Raw genomic sequence first — 16,066 nt, 5'->3', positions numbered from 1 at the left:
CAGGGTTCCAGAAAGGAGAATGTGGGGCACGAATATAGCACAAGGGGAGAGGGACGAAAGTTCTGAGAATCAGCACGGACATCAAGTTGTGCTTCTTTTAGGATTGTGAAGCATAGTAAAAACAGAATAGGATACTATAAGGAAAGGAGAAGACTGAACAGAATGAGAAAAAAATAACCGTGCCCTGCTTTCCATCTGCTCACTTCCCGTAACAACCTCTTTTGTGCCTTGCTTTCCATCTGCTCAGAAGGTGACTTGTTGTAGGACCGTGGCTAGGGGAAGATATTTAGCAAAGAAAGCACATTGAAAGAAAAGTAAGAGTACCGCACGCTGGGGCGGGAATTACCTCATAAGGGGAATAGGATAGGGATGGATGAAGAGACAGGCGGAATAGAGAGTGAGAAATGGCGGCTCCAAGTAGGCAGAATACGAAAGAGCAGACAGGAAAACAACTGAAAAGAAAACAGGGGAGGGGTGAAAGTCATTCCCAGAAAATATTGGTCAACGTGATAGCAGAATGTATTGCATCAAGGCTAGATTATGCCAATGCCTGTTATATATCATTTCGGCTTATCTTCTAACAAGACTCCGACTTGTGCCGAATATGGCAGCGTGACTAGTTAGCGGTTTATGGAAATCCGACCACATGAGCAAAAATTGTAAAAACCGCACTACCTCCAAATTGAGAAAAGAATCCGCTTCAAAGCATTATAACTGGTGCACCAGGCATTTCATGGACAGAACCACCGGCAATTCATGCTTCACTCAAAAGGTATGCCACGACCCCTCCCCCCTCCCACAAATGCCCCACCCCTGACCCCTGGCGAAAACTGCACTAGGCCTGCTACTTTCTTTAATGGCTCCATGCTAAACGCATTCGAACCCAAGAAGAAAAGCATTTTTCGTCCTAGCCTCCTCTATCCTGTACCCATCTACAGGCCTCACTTTGGGATATTTCTGAACATCTGACCTTCCGGTATGAGACCATGAACGGAACTATGGCATTGTCCCCCCTACGTAAGTACGACATAAACACGTGACCTTGACCTCGTACCTTGTTTTGCATGTAATTTGTATTGGGCTCAAAATTCCACCACAGATCCGCCTGATAGTTAACATTAAGTTAATTCTGACAGCAGTGGCATTTAAATGCTCTGATGACTCATAAAAAACACAAAGACAAGGTGAGTTTTTTTTTAAGAATCTTTATTCGGTGATTAAAAAACACCATAAAAGCACATATATACATGGGTAAAAAGTCATTAAACATTAATCGAGATCCTTGTACAGAGTTAGTGCAAATAGAGATACCGACATACAGGGTCATAAAAATAGAAAATCCAAAGTCTTTCATTCCTCTCCCCTAGTCATCTTTAATCGGACCGCAACCTTAATAAAATTCATAATACAGCACAATGTTAGTGGATCAGAGGCTTTTTGCAAAAAGACTAATGCGTCCCTGGCACGTTCCTGTTGGGCTTTTTTAAAAGTAATTACAAGAAATCTGCGCCTGGGCATAGAGAAATAGGGACAGAGCAAAACAAAATGGAGGGAATCCTGCGGAGACCTGTTGTCGCAGCCGCAGGGTCCCTTCTGCTCAATTGACGTGGTGAAACCTGCTGGTGAGGCCAACATAAAAGGAAGTAAATTCAGTCTAAAACGGCACATAAGAAATCTATCCTGTGCATTATGCACAAGATACAGATAAGGCTCCATACCCTCCACACTCTTTACCAAATTATGAGCCCTCACCGTCTTTTTAACACCTTCAGCCTCAGCTCTACATTGGGTTTTCCGCTCTAGGAAAATTTCCCCTACTGGTTTCTTGTGCTGGGCTGAAATTGTTGTGGGGTTCGTGAAGAGGTTTCCAAAGCCTAAATCTTCAAGGGTGTTTCTTACATATTTAAGCCAGGGGATGCGCATACAATGGGTCCTATCTAAGCAGTCCAATAAAATTTCTCTGCTTAGATGCGCATCTGGATTAACCCATATTTTTAGCCAGGCCATAATTGGCCTAAGTTTTAACAGGTCATCCAAGTATGGTCTCCCTAGCTCCCTATGAGCTATGATTCCAGCGGTACTTGGTGGTGCCCTCAGGATAGATTTCAGATATTTGTTTTCTTCCTGTTGGATTCTAGTGGTGTTCACAAAGCCCCATACTTCTGCCCCATAGATTACTTTGGAGCATGATACGGAGCCATACAAGTTCATCACCTGTTCCGGGCTCCATCTACCTAGCCTCCTTCCATATCCAGCTATAGCCCCATTAGAGGCAATCATTTTGCTACAACGTTCCGCCACTAGAGAGTTAAACTGCAAAACGCCATCAAAGGTTACTCCAAGATAAGAGAACGTTTTGACCTCCTCTAAAGTATGGGTGCCTATTGTATAAGTAAATTTAGAAGAAGGTTTTTTGCCGGCCAGGAGTACATATGATTTGCCCAGGTTGACAGATAGATCCAGTGTACTCATGAACCTAACAAACCAGTCTATCAGGATTTGTAAGCTTCGGGGTGTGCGTGCAAGCAGAACCGCATCATCTGCGTAAAGCAGAACAGGAATATGCCGCGCCCCGACCCTTGGGGAATCTGCCTTTAACCCCAAAAGGAACTGCTCCAGGTTATTGATATAAAGGGAGAACAAAAAAGGGGCAAGAATGCAACCTTGTCTGACTCCACTCTTACAGGGAAAAGAGTCAGACAATCTACCCTCCCTATTAAATCGAACCTTGGCCGTGGTGTCGCTGTGTAATTCCCTTAATATGGTAATTAAACCACTCTCACCCCCATGCTTGACATCATATCCCACAGCTTTCCTCTATTGACGTGATCGAATGCTGCTGCCAGATCCATGAATCCCATATAAATGGGTTCATCACTGGCCAGAGTATATTTGGCAGTCAGCATGTAAAGGTTCAGGCATTGATCACTGGTGGACCTCCCTGTCCTAAACCCGTATTGAGTGTCCGAGAAGGTGTTATTCTCTTCGGTCCACTCAGACAGTCTGTTGAGGATTGCCCTACCCAAAAGTTTAGCCGATACGTCAATCAGGGAAATGGGCCGGTAGCACTTGGGGTCATCCCTATTGCCCTTTTTGAAGATTGGCACGATGATCGCTTTAGACCAGGATGGCGGCAGGCCACAAGTGGTCGCAGTATTTATGACCCTGGTCATCAGCGGGGCCCATAGTTCTATATTACTAAGAAACAGGTCAGGGGGAATTCCATCCGGCCCCGGGGCTTTATTTTTAGTCAGACCCCTCCATCCCTGCAGTAATCTCCTTAAGAGTGAATACTACCGAGGGAACCTGACTTGTGGTTACGGGTGACTCTTCATGGATACCGGACTCATGGTTATATAGACCCCTAAAGTGTGTGACCCACTGCTCCGGGAGGATGTTAACCCTTATCTCTGGGGCATCATTTTCTTGAAAGGTCGGTTTATTAATGATTCTCCAAAATCCCGCTAGATCCCTTCTTTCGCCTGCCTCTCTTAAGTCTGCCCAAGCTTCTGCCTGCAGGGCAAGTTTCCTCCTTTTGGTCTCTTTTTTATATTTTTCTCTGCATACCTTGATTTTTTGAGGGTCCCTTGGTTTTAGCTTAAGGGAGCATTTCAACTCCCTCAATGCCTTAGAACAGTCTTTATCAAACCACCGGGGATTTACCAGATTACGTGTGGGCGCACTGGTCCTAAGTAGGCCATCGACCAGGTTAGCGATCTGGTCAAATGCTTCCAGTACCCTTGGTCCCTGGACTTCTAGGTCTAGACAGTCGTTAATGGCCAGTAGGCCCTTGTCACCCAAAATTTTATAAAACTTTACCCCATCTATTTTGGACCATTTCAGTCTCCTACCTTGATCTGTGACCCTCTCCTCAATTGAGCGGTGGACTCTAGTTCCAGCACCCACCCTATACGAGAGCATCAAAACAAGGGGATTGTGGTCACTGAAACTGCTCCAATCTATCCCTACACAGATTATTTTGTTTATCAGGGATCTCGAGGCCAGAATATAATCTATAATAGATGAGCAACCCCTGCCCTTGAAAGTTGGTAGAAGTGTACCATCCGACTGTGGGTCTATCATATTAATGGTATGCTCTAAATCGTACTTAAGCCGAAGCAACCTAAGAGCCAACCCAGTAGGCGTATGAGAAAAATGCGGCCCCTTCTCCATTGGGCATTGTGACCAGTCTGTGTTTACCTTAACCAGTGCCGGACAGAGGTGGCAATTAAAGTCTCCCACTAAAAGCAGCCCGTGTGGCGGCCCCTTATTTTGGAATGTTGTTTCTTGTCCTAGCCTATGGTCTAGTTCAGCTAGTAGCGGGATATGGTTGTTTACTATCTCAGTGTTATAGATGTTAAAAACAGAAAATCTTAACCCCTTTCCAAGGAACCGAACTACCTGAATCCCGTGTGAGTTCCAATCTGGGGAGGACCAGGAGCCTGGGAGGTCTAAATCTACGTAGATGCACAAACCACCCATTGCTCTCCCTGATCTGGATTTTCGGGCGGGGACAAAAAAACACTTGTACCCCTGTAGATGGTAATTATTCACCAAGGCTCATGTCTCCTGTACACATATGACTTGAAATTTTCTAATAAAATCAACCCATTCCTTGTTATTAAATTTGCCCGCTATGCCTGCTACATTCCAGGAGATGAATCTCACTCCCTCTCCCCTCCGTCTTGAACCCCCCTGGGGCATTGATGGTATCTCCTGTATTGACCCTTGCGTAACCAGCCCATGTCCCCCTCCTATACATTCTATGGCTGTAGCGTTAGGTTCAGCAAACATGGAATTCCCCACACCACTCGGTAGAGTTTGCTGAGCCTGAGAGTTTTGTTCCTCCACCACCTCTACCAAAACGCCCTTATCCATGTAACCCTGGAGGGCATTATCTGTTTGTCAATCCACCCCCTCTAGACCGTTCAGGCAATTAAACCGGTTATAGGTGTACAAGGGTGGTTCTGGTCGGCCAAATAGTGGCCTAGGGTTGAATGCCCAGTGTCTCCCCCTCCTGCCAACCCTCTCCCAGTTGTCATGAATTTGGGGCGGCTGCAATGGGACTGGAATAATGGGGAAAAATAAAGATACACGAAGGGTTTGGATAGTGGATTCTCTGGATCTATTCTTCCCTTGGCATATGTAGGACACGGTTCCTGTGTCTCTAAAACTCACCAATATGCAGTCCCCTATAATAGATTTGTATGTTCTCCCCACCCATGGCACCCTTCTTACCATTATGATTTTGTTATTAAGGTGTGTCGGGAGGGGTCTGTTTATGTTTAACCACTTAATAACCCTACTTTTCAGGGCACAAAAATCCTCAGTTTCACCTTCTTCGAGTGGGGGGGGACACCCGCCATGACTACAGTGAAATCATTAGTCTCTGGGGGTAGGTTAGGTCTGCGTGGTCTCAAGGGAAGCTTCATTAGGGGAGTCGGTGTGGTACTATTTACCGGCTGTGCTGGATGAACAGGGCCTGAAGGAGGAGTAGGCCTGTTAGAGTTAAGGGGCTTAGTTGGTGCAGGCTTGGGCCTTAGGGGTTTTAGCGGGGCCGCCGCATTTGCGGCTTGTGGAGGGACTAAGTTTGCTGCACTATTTACAGGCTGTTGAGGGGCTATTGTGGCGGGGGTAGATTCTAGATGCCTTCCCTGATGACCAGCCGGGATTTTCAGACTACCTAGTGTGGCCTCCAGAATAGTTAGTCTGATCTCAATCTTTTTTATACTCTCGCTAATCGGTAGTAATAGAGACCTTAGCAAGAATTCCAGATTTCCAAGCGGGACAACAGAGAGGGGGACATTAGCGGTACTAGTTCCTATGTCTTTTATCAGGGCGGGAGCTAAATCCTCCCGGGCAATAGATTTGGGGTGTGATTCAGCCGGTAATTTCGCTGCTAATGCGGGGGGTTTTGAAGATTTCCTAAAGTCCGAGTGAGAGATCTTGGGTTTACTCCTTACCTGGGCTCTCTTCGATTTCCTCCTACGTTTATTAGGAGGGGGCCCCGGTGCTCCTTGTGTGGTGACTGGCTTGGGTTTAGCTTTCCTAGCCTTAGAGGCTGGGGAGGGTTGGGAGACTAAATCAATGGTCACCCTTGTAGGGCTTGGACTGGTAGCTGGGACTATACTCATGGCTGCAACTGGTGGAGTGTTTATACAATCCCTCAGCAGGAGTGGGACCTCATCTATTAGGGACAACTCCTCCCTGGGCGTAGTGGGTTGTTCTCCAAGGGGGATGTTTTTCAAGTTATCTATTGAGCGTCTCCGTTCTGCCCTTAACCGGGACAGGTTGCACTCTTTGTCCCCCTCCCCCGCCGCCCGGGAGAAATAATTCTCTAGGGTCCTATTTTTAACTCCTCCCGGCTTCAATGGGGTACTCTCCCTTGCCGGAGACGGCATAATGTGAGTGATGGATTATAATCGGCAAGGGGCTGTGACAGTAAATAGGACCAGGGGTCGAATGGATGACCCAAGAGAGTAGGCCCAGCCCGGCCTACTCCGGCCTCTGACGGCCACAGACGGTCCCGCCCTTGTCCCGGGCTTCTCCCGGGACGCTCCCGCGTGCGCTCCCGCGCAGCGGGAATAACAGATTGAAAAAATAGAGACTCTCATTAGTGGGGGCGGGGCAGGCAGGGAGAGCGGCCCAGATGATTGTAATTAGGGCTGGCGGGGACTCCTGGGAGAGTTAGTCCCGGTCCCGCAGCTCGCAGCCCTGCCCACGCGCACTCACACCCACTGCAGGCTCCGTTTTGGCAAGGAAACAACTCCAGGGGTCCAAAGGTCCAGGACAGCACACCCCTCGAAGCGGGACCCGCGAAGCGGGTTCCGCGAGGCGCTGCAAGGAAAAGCAGCAGTCAGGGCAGCAGTTCTCCACACACACCAACAGGTCAGCCAGGCGTCCCAGGTGAGTTATAATAGTGCAATATCCAAGTGAACCTTGAAAGAAGAGAACATTCTGGGGTGATTGTATCTGAGGAATCCAAGTTGCCTAGGGGTAAGGAAAGCATAGGTCAATACGTGTGAATTTAAACGAGAGGACAGATGTTAAGAAACCTCTGTTCAAACACTGAGCAGACACTCTCCCTAGACGGTTGTGTCCCGTGAGGGCGAACCTCGTTTTCCACTTTGAACAACTACCTGTCGTCTGGATAATTATCCAGTGGTAGCACCCAATGCTATGGCTGCCACAACTCAATATAGGGCCGTTTTGGGAAGAGAGATATGTAAAAAGGCACATTAGATATGTGACATCACAGAGCATTAGTCTTGTGGACATCTAGAGATGTGAATGGATCGGCTACGGTTCATAGAAACATTATTAACTAAAGCTATTGAAGAAACATCATACGGAATGGAGGGCAGTGCTAAAATAATCACATTCGAAGATGTATTTATTTACATAATTTGCAATTTTAAGAGCTGAATAGTCACAATTCTCGAATGCATCCTGGCATCCATCTTGAATGTAATATGGAGAGATCTTGCAACTTTTCTGCAACCTTGGAAACACCCATTGGTGATACTTTCAGGGGCCAGTACCCTTGTACAAATAAGGAAAGGGCTACAGAATAAGGCTGTGGCACCATACCATTGCAGTGAGTAGGTAAGCTGATGGTGAGAGGCAGCTCTATGCAAGAGCACAGAAGAGAAGGTCTACTTTCTGTACAGAGAGCTTGTGTTGGAAATTGGGTTATAGGTTGAAAGAGTGAAACCCTATTCAAGCAGCAGCCACAATTGCCGTCTGGGTGAAGTCACAAGCAAACCCCAAATGAACCTGTGCTTAACCCTCTGGTAGCTTGGCTAAAAGCAGTCAGAAATTAGAGGCACTGTGTACAGTATGTATGCAGCACTTCACACAGTAATAAGGTGGACATGCAACACAAGAAAAATCCGACATCTATTTAGAACACTAGGATACAATGTAATACATTATTTGAGACCAAAATGACAACAATCCAATTAGTAGAACCAGAGATATGCAAATTCAAAGTTTTTTGTAAAAACAGTGCCTAGAAGCACAAAGCACCAACTGTGGTTATCTGTTTAATTTAATTTAATTGTGGGTTTATATAGCGCTAGAATCGACTCCCGGAGGAGTATCTCCGCGCTTCGACCGCTGGGGAACCCGTCCTGGCTCACCCTGAGAGATGGTCCCTAATGGGTAACTCTAAGGTGCGACCAAGCATCCCCGGCGGTCTGGGGGGCCGTTGTGAAGATGAGGCAAGCTAATGCCCAGAGTTGCCGAGTGTGGTCTCTGACTGGAGTAGGCACCGAGGCGAGAATTATCGAGCCCGCTGACCCTGGTCCACGACCCTGCCGCGTCGGGAATCGAACCCTGGTCCCGGGCCGTCCTCTGCTTACGGGTCTGCCGCCTCTAACCAGTGAGCCACACCTCTGTTGCGCTGGACCTTGAAAAAGTCACAAGTTCAGGTAGACTGCGATGGAGCGCAGGCTGGATACAGGGACTAGGTTAACAGTGTTGAACAAATTACCTTAAATCCTGGTTTGTGGAGCGTGTGAGATCCTGTGTCGAGGATGCGTCGCACAGCAGCAGGTACGCGGGGCTACAAGCCTGCGATGAGACGTCTTGCATTGTCGTTAGCGACGGTGCAAACGATGGGCTTGCAATGTGTTGTTCACCGGCGATTGAGGGGGCTGCGACGCGGAATCGCGCATTGTCATCCAAGATGCCGTCGACATGGTACTTGCGATGCAAAGGCCTACATCGAGGATGCGTCAGCAGTGGTTTTTCCAAGGAGACTGCAGGCTGTGATGTAAATTCCTGCATTGGGGATGCGTCACGCAGTGGATGTTCCAAAGAGGAGTTGTGTTGCGCTGCGTAGGTTCTGCCCAAAGGACCATAGCTGGATTGGTAGAGCACCTTTAGGACCTCTTCCAAAGGTTCAGGACTGGGGTTCCACATGAGTGGCAGTATTCACATGTGCTCTGTTCAAGGTGGTTGGAGCCTTTTGTGTCCCTGAAGCTCTGATTAGGAGGCAAACCAACTAGCCTTTGGAGTCACTCTAGTGGTCCTGGGTTCAAGATGCAGGTCAGCACACAGACAGAAGGGCAGCACACAGCAGCAGGGCCTGTTTTAGAGCTGGTGGCGCCCGGTGTGACAATGTTTGTTGGCGCCCCCAAATAACCACCTCCACCAAGGATTCCCTCCCCACCACCCTTTAACTGTGCCCAAATCCCCATAACCACTCTCTCTCAGATGCATATATAGCACTCTCTCTCAGATGCATATAAAGCGCCACTCATACCAGTGTAGGGTATCAGAGCACTTTGCATCACACAAACACTAAAGAGAGACAATCATACATTTGAAAATCAGTATATCGGAAATGTTACATAAGACAGAGGACTGCAAGGTGTAGGTGTCACTTGTCTTCAATACTGGTAAGCAGGGGGGCGTGGCTAACAGCCGAGTCGAATGGCGGCACTCTAGCGAGGCTCCTCAGCCCTCTCCACATATCCGACATCTATCCTGCAACGAATCGTGTGCTGACCCAGGATCACTGGGGGATAGAGGTGCCTGCGCCTAGGAAACCCGGACTAAGTAACAGCGGAGTCCCGGGGTGCCCAAACGGCGGAGAGACAGTCGCGACTGAGACGGACAGGGAGCGCAAGATGGCGACGGCATCATAACCGGGAGGGCGAGCCCCAGAGCCGATCGAAGGCTTCCTGACAATCCTGAGTGGCGATCGGAGCTGCGGAACGCGGATTGACTCCTGAGGTGCGAGCCCCGGACAGAAGAGAGGCGGTGAGTGTGAGGCAGGTGTGCGGCGCCTGAACACCCGGCCCACTGGGACGACAATCGAGGCCCCGGCGGGAGCTTAGCGCAGGGCCTCGGCGTCGCCCCCCCCCCCGCTCTCCGCAGATCAGACACGCCAGACGGCAGCTCATTTCGGGCATAAATACAAGTTACTTTGGGGGGGTGGCTGTCGGGGTGTGGAAATATGGATTTTTCTGATCAGTTATGTCCCCTATCTTGGACCCCAACGGTTCCATGTATAAATCACAAGTACATGTATGTTCCCTCCAGTTCCAGTTATGAAGACGCAAATACATGTGCGTCCACCGTTAACATGTCCTCTTTCAGATCCGCCATGAATGGGCCGGATATTCCATTCCTAAGTACGAAAGGCCACCGGCTTTATATGGTTCACTTATGCCATTTTACAGTCCAGGCAAGTAGGCCCTGATTCTGTCATCAAGCTTTTCTTGCTTTCTGCCTCTGAAGCTCCAGTCTGAGCCTGCATCTGTATCCATGAACTTTGTCCTCATTCTCTGCGCGGCTCACGATGCCTGACATCAGCCTGTTGCCTGCCAAGAAACTGTATTTCACCTTCGAAATTATCTGCTCCGCTCCCTGCCCAATGCATTCCTGTCTAGTAGTTTAAGTAAACATTCTTCCAGCTACCGAGCAAAGGCCCGGCTTCTCTGTCTTTATGCAAGTAATTCATAGCCTTATTATGGAAGACTTCTGCCCCCGCATCTAGTGTAGACACTTAGACGCTTGTACACGCATTAACAGTCAGTATAGTCAGTATAGAATAAGATTCTACTCTAAGAGACCTCTCTTTTGGATAACATAGTTCTTTAAACATAGGATGTTAGATATGATTTGGGATAAGGTTGACTTGACCCTCCAGACATCTGTCGCCACATGTAGAGCTAAATGTCAAGTCCCCTTCACCCCCTAGTCGCACGTCAATCATACGTCATGCTGCTGCGCGCATTTCTGCCAAGTAATTCTGCTAACGTTGCGAAATTCTTTCATGGAACCACCCTATTATGACATCACACTTAATGACGTTCTTTAGTCACACCCAGTTATGCCCACTTTTGCTACGCATGTATGTTTTATCTACACTATCAATTGTTACGCCTCTTGCATTTGCTTCACTGTAATGCCTATTGTATAAAAGTGATTAATTATCAATAATGTATGTACTTCACTTCCTGAACCTCCGTGGTGATGGAACTTGGAGTCACCGATTCGAATCGTCCATTGGAATAAAGCCCATTCCGAACCTCTAATACCACGGATTCTGCCTCTTATTTACTGAGCTATATTTATTATGTTTCTGTATCAAATTAAGTCCCGGTAATTAAATTATTTACCACATGAATGGCGCCCGAACAGGGACACTTTCTCATCTCACGCGCCGGCGGTGCGTTGCAGGCCCGGTCTCCTGCCACAGCTGGACGGACAAAAACGCGTACCAGCAGGATTTCCTGTATCTCCCTCCGGTCAAGCGGGGGCGACTGAGGCTGCGATCAACACCCAGACGAGGCGGTGAGAAGTGCGAAGTATCCCGACCAGAGCCTAGCTGAGAGAGCAAGATCCGAGGTATACAGAGGCCCACCAGGTTTCCGATGTCCCGAAGTGTCCGAAGTTTTCGAGTCGAGTCCAGTCCGGTCCAGTTCAGTTCAGTTCCGTTCCGAGGCCTTCCGTTCCGAGCTACCCGGTGAGTACCATTACTGGGGAGGCGTTCTGACGTGCACATAGGTTGTGCCGGTCAAGACGGGTTTGGGTACACAAATCCGGTCTGCACTGTTTTAGCAGTGTATCTGTACTGTTTAGCAGTATATCTAGTATATCAAGTATATAAATTCAGAATAATTCAGTTAATGCCGAGTATTATGTTCAGTGATAAAGTTTTTAGATCGTCATCATCATTGTTGCTCATTTAAACGTTAAATGTTAAATGTGTTAATACGTCCTGCATATTGTGGTGTGAATGACTGTTCATCATTGTGTTTATTGTATTAAGTTTGTTCAAGATCAAGTATCAGACCAGTTCTCAATATGCCGCTCTTTTCGAAATTGAGGCAGATCACAACTAGAAAAGGGGTACTCGAAGAAGCTGTTCCCATTCCTCCTAGGGACACTCCAGGGTACTTCATGTATCATAAACATGGCCTAGACGCCATATTATTTCTTGATCTATGGGTAGACTACACTAAGGAATTACCAGAAAGTCAGAGGTGGCCCGCAGCTGGGACCTGGGATGCAGATTGCATCGTGAAAGTAGAGGAAGAATTATGGAAAAAGAAAGCTAGACAATCACAGAAAGACGCCATTGAATTATGGCGTAAAGAATCGTATAGACGTACAGAAAAAGCACGTAGACAGGAAGCGAAGAGTAAGGAAAATTCAAATAAAGTCCGAGAAAATCTATTAATTAAAGAAGGTACACGAGTGACATCAGAACAAGTAGACAGACAAAGAAATGCCCTTATGAATGGTATGTATCCCCTTCTGGCTGAGGGATTACCTAAGGCTACTCCAGAGATACCAAAAGACTTGCCACCCCCATTATTTCCAATAAAAGTACATCCTAAGGGGCATCCTAGAACCGCAGAAGATGTTTTTCTTTCCTCATATTTAGATGACGCAGCTCCCGAGTATGCTAACCCCGCCCCACATAGACCGTCGGCCGGGGAAGTTCAACGCCAAGACCCTGTATCTGTATCCCTACAGCATCAAATCCTGACACCAGTTCCGGCAAGCACATCTGTTTCCACGTCTGTTCCTACAGCTGCTTCTACAGCTGTGCCCACACCTATAGTTGCTGTATCGCGTTCAACGAATCCTTTCACGCCCGATACCCCAGACGGGGCTACCGGAGGTGCTACCAACATTTTTTCTACGCCACCCAGAATAAATAAACTTACTTTTCAAGAAACAGCACATCCACGTACCCCCAAACTCATAAATGCCCGCACGCTTAAGGAACTTCTTGTAGATTGTAGATATGACCCTGTGCCCGGCAAAGAGGACGAAATGATCATGGCATCATTACGTATCAGACGAGCCGCGGTGTATTTAGGAAAGCTACCAGGAATGACTATGCATCTAGATAATATATATCATTTTGTCCAAACAGGGCGAGATTCTGAATGTATTAACAGAGCTATGGAATACCAGAAAGTGGAAATACAGGGGGAACTGTTACGTTTCCTCATAAATTGTGTGATCAGAAATCAAGACCGACCGGGGGTAGACCCGGAAGCAATGCAAATTCTTACCAGATGGAGCCAGAATATATCAGAAGGGAGACATGATAAGCAAAAATGTATAATAGCCATGTGTCGAAAGATCCGTAAAGAAATAGAACGCCTACACGAAGAGAGATTAACGGTAGATCAGTTCGAACAAAGCGAGGAGGAAGGATCAGGACTGCCCACAGGACAGTCAGAAACCATAGCCTATGTAGGTAGAGGAAGATCTTGTAATAGTACTAGATGCTTTACTGACCCGATACGTCCGATATGTCCAGAAAATAACAGGAATTTCCAAACACCTATAATAAATATAAGGTCCCCCGAGCATTCGTTCCAAGCCGCTGACAAATTACTCCGAGAACGAAGGGGTTATCATTTACTCAATTCTATGGATGAACAAGAATTAGCCAGGTCAGCCGTTCATTGGGTTGACAGTCCCGGAAAATATGGTGATGATACAGTAGCACACACATTTTTGAACCTCACCCCAGATGAACAGCGTTTAGCTGGGATTTATATGATTCAACAACTTCTTATACTATATAAAAGCCAACATTCAGATCCTGGTCCGTTACCCGATATATTGACTGAATTACTCACGAATAGATGGAGAGGTTCAGGTACTAAGTTAATTAAGGAAATACTAGAATCAAGAAAGCAGTACATTCTTTTTGTATGCCCAGAACATGTCTCACTGCCCATCAAGGAAAGAACGACGTATTACATGGACAGACAGAATCCCTTACGAGAAGTACACCCAATAAAGGGCGAGGACAATCAGTTTAAACGTGTATTTGTATATACGCCCATATCGAAAATAGAATTGTTAGAAATGAAGAAAGTGGTACCCAGTCATGACAAAGACCCAGCGGGTTTCCACCGAGAAATTAAAGACATGTTACTCATGGGAGAGTATACCTATCCCGACATTATGACAATATTAAAGGTATTAATGCCTGCTGGCATTTATGAAAAACTCAAGGAAAAAGAGTGGGAGGTGGGAGACCAAAAGATAGATTGGACAGCATTAGAAAATGAAGAAAAGGCCCGAGGTCCAGGTTCGGGGCTTGGGGACAAAACTAAAGCACTACCAGGTTTACTAGTACAGGTACTGCCGCGTTTATTAACTACGAAAAAGGAAGACTGGGGTGCAATCTCAGCTTGTAAACAAAAGCAAGATGAAGACACTAGTGATTTCTATGCCCGATTTGAAAAATGTTTTGGTATAAATAGTGGCATAAAAGCAAGTAGCGAATCATACCCACATCTGTTTGTGACAAAATTAGTTGAAAATTCCTTGCCCCAGGTGAAGAATAGAGTATTAAAATTCGAGAGTACCTGGCAAGGTAATACCCCATCACAAATGTTACAAATGTTACAGTACCATTACAATAGAATTAGAGAGGAACAAGAACATGAACAGAAACGCATGAAAGACACAAAAATGAAAATGCTAGTCTCCCAGACAGTTCCAGCTGAAGGTCATAAAAGGGGTACGACACATTCCGGTGATTCAGCAGGACCTGTAAAAGGGACATGCAACTATTGTAAACAGCCAGGACATTACATACACGATTGCCCAGTCCTGAAGCGTAATATCGCCACAGGTAAAACACAGGAAAGACCACGGCCACCTAGACAGGATCAGAATGAACAAGGAGCCCCGCAGCATGCACAGTCCATGCCAGCTCCGCAACAGTCTATACAGTTTGTGCCAGCTGCACCAGCGCTGCCGGTTGCTGCCACACAAACCACGACACGACAGCTGTACCAGACCGCACAGTACGACTATCCTGATTATCAACGATATGCATGAACCAGCCTAGAGAGGGAAGTTGACTTACCCCTTATTGAGGTCCCTGTAGACCAAGAAGGACCTTATGTACATAGTGAATTATTAGGCCAAGATAGAAAATTTTTACTTGATACAGGGGCAAGTCGAACAACTATAAAACGTAGTGAAGTTCCAGGGGCACCCCTCTCAGGCTCACAGAATATTTCCCTTGGTTTTTCAGGAAAACCTATTGTTAATGAAGTATCACAGCCTCTTCCACTTACGATAGGACCCTTAACCCGAACTACAGATTTATTGCTTACTAAATCATGTCCAGAAAACTTGTTAGGTATAAAAACACTGAAAGCTCTAGGAGCTATAATATGTTGTTCTCCGGAAGGAGTAAGATTGTTTTTACGTGATTTCAAAGGTCACTATGTGTCTCGAGACATGGATCCCCGACTGCAGACTTTACCTACACATTTATGGGCACAAGGCCCTACTGATGTTGGTTGCATGAATATTACACCATATCGAGTTACACTAAAGGCAGGAGTGGTATTACCACAAATGCGACAATACAAGTTACCCCCAGATGCTGTAGTGGCTTTACTGCAAATCATTGACGAGCTCATTGTCCAAGGAGTGGTTGTGGAAACAGACTCCAATGTATGTAATTCCCCGATAATTCCGATTCTTAAACGAACAGATCCAAAGGCCCCGCCAGTATATCGATTGGTTATTGATCTGCGCGAATTGAACAAATGCATTGTGCCACAATTCCCTGTGGTCCCAGATATCTCGTCATTACTGACAGCTATTGATTCCGAAGCAACATTCTTTACTGTAATTGATCTCAAGAATGCCTTTTTCAGCGTCCCAATAGATCCGGAAAGCCAATACTTGTTCGGATTTAGTTTAAATGGACGTAGCTTTAAATTCACACGCGCACCTCAAGGATTTACAGAAAGCCCCAGCATCTATAGCCAAGCACTGAAACGAGAACTCGACAGTATCCACATGCCAGTAAACACTGCCCTGCTTCAATATGTCGATGATCTGCTGATCACCGCTAGAAGCGAACCTGAATGTGAGAAAGCATCACTGACAGTTTTACAATTTCTAGCCGAAAAGGGGCACAAGGTGTCCCCTTCTAAGCTGCAATTCTGTGTCCAGCGAGTTGTTTATCTTGGACACTCGCTGTCCAAGGAGGGAAGGCAGCTTACACCCGACCGCATTCAGTTAATAGCTAACATGCCGATACCCAAGACAC

At 46.7% G+C, this 16,066-nt stretch overlaps 1 protein-coding gene across 3 annotated transcripts in view; it reads right to left on the bottom strand.

Moving 5' to 3' along the window:
• The window catches only part of KIF21B (kinesin family member 21B), a 1,294,294-nt gene that overhangs the window by 618,853 nt on the left and 659,375 nt on the right, over nt 1-16,066 (bottom strand). The window lies entirely within an intron of this gene.

Source organism: Triturus cristatus, chromosome 1_1, assembly GCF_964204655.1.
Source record: "Triturus cristatus chromosome 1_1, aTriCri1.1, whole genome shotgun sequence".
NCBI lineage: Eukaryota > Metazoa > Chordata > Amphibia > Caudata > Salamandridae > Triturus > Triturus cristatus.
Note: the sequence above shows the minus strand (reverse complement) of the source record. Positions and strands in the feature narration are given on the sequence as shown.